Source organism: Lethenteron reissneri, chromosome 3, assembly GCF_015708825.2.
Source record: "Lethenteron reissneri isolate LAM-NWPU_2019-01 chromosome 3, ASM1570882v1, whole genome shotgun sequence".
Classification (NCBI taxonomy): domain Eukaryota; kingdom Metazoa; phylum Chordata; class Hyperoartia; order Petromyzontiformes; family Petromyzontidae; genus Lethenteron; species Lethenteron reissneri.
The window spans coordinates 10,928,376-10,933,375 of record NC_083781.1 but is presented as its reverse complement, the minus strand read 5'-3'; positions in this window follow the sequence as shown (position 1 = coordinate 10,933,375).

Below are 5,000 nucleotides of genomic sequence, written 5' to 3'. Positions count from 1 at the left end.
GAGGAGGACTGGAGGAGGAGGAGGAGGAGGAGGTGGAGGAGGTGGATGAGGAGGTGGAGGAGGTGAAGGAGGTGGAGGAGGAAGTGGAGGAGGAGGTGGAGGAGGTGGAGTATTTGGTGGAGGTGGAGGAGAAGGTGTAGGAGGAGGAAAAGGTGGAGGAGGTGGAGGAGGTGGAGGTGGAGGAGGTGGAGGAGGAGGTGGAGGAGGTGGAGGAGGAGTAGTTGGAGGAGGAGGAGGAGGTGGAGGAGGTGGTGGAGGAGAAAGAGGTGGAGGAGGACTGGAGGAGGAGGAGGAGGTGTAGGAGGAGGAGGTGGATGAGGAGGAGGTGGAGGAGGAGGAGAGGGAGGAAGAGCAGGGGGAGGAATGGAGGAGGAGGAGGCGGGTTCATTACAAGCTGGAGCACGTTCCTCGCTTCAGCGGCCGCTGAGTGATGATGGTTGCTCCGAAGCTGGCACGGAGCGCGCGCTGCTCCCCTCGGGGCGAGTGGTGGGGGGGGGGGTGATAAGGGAGACGAGGGGGGGGGTAGACGACAGGGACAGTTTTCCAAAGTGTACCCATCCGCCGCCCCCCCCCCCCACACACACCCCCTTCCCCCCTGGACCCCCTCCCCTAATCCCACCAACGACGCCTGCGATAAATGAAGTTAAAGAGAGCTGAGAAGAGAGGTGAGGATTGGGAGCATTTGTTTTTGAAAGTGCACCCCAAAATTAAAGAGGAATGACGGGCGAGAGGGGGGGACTGGGGAAAGATAACAGAAGAACGAGAGGAGTAGCGTGGTAGGTGGATGCCAATATAACCCTCATTCAAAGTGAGTGTACCCCCACAAAAATGAATAAAATAACGGAGAGAAGAGATAGTGGGGGGGGGAGGGAAGAAGGAGGATTGGCGGAGGAGCGATGGTGGTGGGGGTGGGGGGCAAGATGACCATTTTTCAAAGTGAACCCCAAAAAGAGAAATCTATCGGGGAGAACGGTCGAGAGAATGCAAAAGAGAGAACACCCGCCCCTCCCCAATGTCCCCCTCCCCCCCGTTACCCCTCCCCCTTTGTCCCCCCTTCCCCCCCCCCGATCCCCTCGCCCCCCCCCTGCCCCCCACTCATCACAGGCCGTCAGCGTCACTGCGAGCGTTTCCTGTGCACTCGCGGAATGACCTGATTTTCACAATCATCGTAAAGCGTCCGGGTGGCGTTGTGGTTAACCTATCATCATCATCAGCAGCAGCTGCAGTTTTAACCTGGGGTTGATCTATATTCAAAATTTCAGAAATGATCATGATGATGACAATTCCTGCTGCTGCTGATTAATAATGATGATGGTGATGTTACCGCGACTGATTATGATCATGGTAATAATCGAGTCGCTGCTACTGTTGCTGAAAATGATGGTGATGCACCTGATGGTGGTGATGATGATGATAGTAATCGTGCCACTGCCACCATCGGTATTATCAATGCTACCATAATCATCCTCCACTACCATCACCACATTAGCACCACCACCATCACCACCACATTGCCACCACATTCATCACCAACCACCACATTGGCACCACAACCATCATCACCACATTGCTACCACCACCATCAGTACCACATTGATACTACCACCATCACCACCACATTGCCACCACCACCATGGCCACCACATTGGCACCAGCATCACCACATTTGCACCACCACTAACAGCGTGGCTTTAACATGACCATGGGGAAATCAGTGGAGGGGAATTGATTTTTTTTTTTTAAACTTCATTCTAAATGCTACATGCGGCGAAAAAAAATATTTCCATCTTATGCATTGACGGATGACCTGAATATGAAAATATGAAATCAGGTGCAGCAGAGCGCAGCTAAGAATAATGATAATAATACTAACAATGAATAATAAAATACCCGAAATAGATTCGTGAGAAATGTGACGCACGCATGAACAAGAGCGTCGTGTCGGTGATGCTGGCACATTCGGGCAATAACTGTGGCACAGCGCCGTGGACTTGCGATCCGGAGGGTTATCGCGTCCGATCCCATCTCCTGGCCCGGCCTGTAGCATAATATGTGTGTGTGTAAGTCGATGTCTTTGTGTGTGTGGGTCAATGTCTGTAAGTGTGTGTAGGTCGATGTGTGTGTCTGTCTTTCTCGCCCGGGCAACGCCGGGTACTTCCCGCTAGTATGTTATAAAGGAGGCCTAAATAAAGAAATAAAACTCGTAAATATTCAAACACATAAATGTTTAACTCGCACGGCAAAGTAAATGTATTTTGTATTTGCTATACAGCCACATAATATGACAAATCGCTAACCTTAAACACCCAGCCGTTCGTAAAAGTTGAAGGCGGTATAGTACTATAGTAATAGAGCAAGCGCAGAATCACTGAACCGGAATTGATAGCTTGAAAGCATTTAGCGCGGCGCCCATGAAAGTGTGGGGCCCGTAGCTACTACATATGTAGCTACTTGTACTACTGGGATAATCCGGCACTGCCCCCCACCCCCCATCCAGCAGCAGGTCAAACGGTTGCACCACATAATCAAAGTTTCCGGGTTAGATCTCAGCACATGTAAATGTGTCGTTAAACCCACCACCATCGGACACAGCAGAAAAATTCTGACGTTTGTCACGTGAACAACACACGCCAATTCGTCACTAGTCCAACACACACGGTGTGCTGGAGAGTAAACCCACCACATTCACGCTTGGAGTGCGACGTTTGAACAATAATTGCAACCAGCATCATCAGGTGAACAGCCGGGTGGTGGCGGGTTTTAACGACACATTTATATTAGGCGATCGAACCCAAAAACCTCTATTATGGATATTGGTTCGTGAAAGCCTTCTGCGTGTTGGACTGGCTGCAGCAGAGTTGGTCTATGGTCGGCTCGTGCATAGTTGGGGTAAAGTGTGGGGTCATCTCCCACCCACTCCAAGACGGGTCTAGCCAGCGTGAAAGAGTAGGCCAAGAACACTCGCGACAGGGATTATCTCTCTCTCTGGAGTGGAGAGAGCCTTCTCATAGCAGTAACTTGAGTAAGAAGTTGCAGGCCTGCACTTTTACCTGTTTTTATTTTTATATTTTGTATTTTTTCACGAGTATCCGGAGAACCGCCCCCCACCCCACATAGGAGCGAAGGCTGCTTCCAACGTGCATATTAATATCTCGCGTGATGTCACGCTCTCAGATTCATCCGAAACAATATGCACACATAATTTAATTTAGCCCCCCCGCCCCCCCCAATAATGTTTGTGTGTGTTAAAAAAATGCGAAGGGACAGACAGACGCAACATAAATATCAAACAATGTTAACTTGAATTCTTTTTTTTTACTTGCATTGGCCAAACGTGTGCTCGCAACCAATGTTGAGACGTGACCTGCAAATCGCTCAATCGTCAAGGGCGCCCCCCACTGGGAACACTAGAGTGATGAGGCCTTTCTGGGCCATGCCAAATCAAACATTGATGTTGAGTTTGTCTGAATTTGATGCGTAACTGCCGTCGTTTCGCGCGAATCGCATTTCGCAATTTATCTCGTCCAAGGGCATGAACGGGCGGCGGCCTTTCGGCTCAGCCATCGGACAGAGACGGCGGTCATCCGCATCGGATGCGACGCTTCTCTTACGGCCGTCTGGAACGCGCCTCCCTTCCGATATGAGGAAGCCACTGAGAGCTTTGCACTTTGAAGTCGTCTAGATCGACAGCTCGTTCAGTTTGTCGTCAATGCCCCGCATCCTCCGATTAGCGCGGTTGGCTACGTGCGTTGCCAAATAAATTCAACGCACGCACGCGGCTAGAAGGCAGCATGGCTTTAGTTTGGTGATTTCGAAAAGTGTATTGGTTTGGCCATGTTTGTGTTGTTGTAGTACAGAGTTAGACTGATGGCCTTGATCTAAGTTGTCTTGTGGTTGTTGTTGGTTGTTTGACTTGCATCCCACTGGGATTTTTGCACACAGCGTTGGTGTACGGTGTTTTTTTCTGCAATATTTTGCTGTCTTTTCTTGGATTTTCTGTTTGCACTCAGTCACATATTCACTTTAAGATGTTTTTTTTGTTCATGTTTTTTGTTGTTGCGGTTGCACCCGATTCAAGAGCCGAATGGCTCACAGGGCCATACCTAATAAATGAACTTGAAGCAGGCCAGACGGTGGAGCCGGCGCCAACAACAACAATCGCCCAAGCTCTGCAGTCCTCCATACGCTAAGATGGTTCCCGCCAACAAATGCGCGCTCATGCGGCGCGCCTGGGTGGAAACCAGAGCAAGCGGAGAGAGAAAGCCACGCGCAGGAGGAGGGGACGAACCACTCCTCCTCACCCCAATTGTACAGAAGGAACAGATGGCATTAGTCCACAGCTGTGGCCTCCCGCCATCTCCTGGCGAACCAGGGAATGGCACCTTTGTCGAGAACGCACACAGGGTGCTGGGTAAAAAAAAATGGGACCTTTTTTCCAATATAAAAAAATGGGACCTTTTTTCCAATATAAAACATGGGACCTTTTTTACAATTAAAAAAATGGGACATTTTTTCCAATAAAAAAATGGGACCTTTTTTTCAATATAAAAAATGGGACCTTTTTTCCAATATCAAAAACGGGACCTTATTGCACGTGCCCCCCCCCCCCACCCCCCACCAGTGGTGTGACCTCACTGACACAGCGAGATGCGGCGTCAAAACTTCTCCGGCACTGCACAACGCAGGCATTGTCACCCCCCCCCGTGTCGTCCAGATGACGTCGTCGTCATCATCGTGGTCATCAGCATCGTTATCATCGTGATTTTTTGATCACCATCATCATCATCAACCATCGTAAAAAATATATACGCTAATTATTTGGTGATGACGCCGCTGCTGCTGCTTGCTTTGGCAGTGGTGCACACGCACAATGAACAAATAACAAAAAGAAACATTAGCAATAACAAACAATTATAACAAACAACAATAACAAATAACAAAAATAACAACAACAAAAAATACGTCAATAACAACAATAAAAAAAAACCTGATAACAGCAA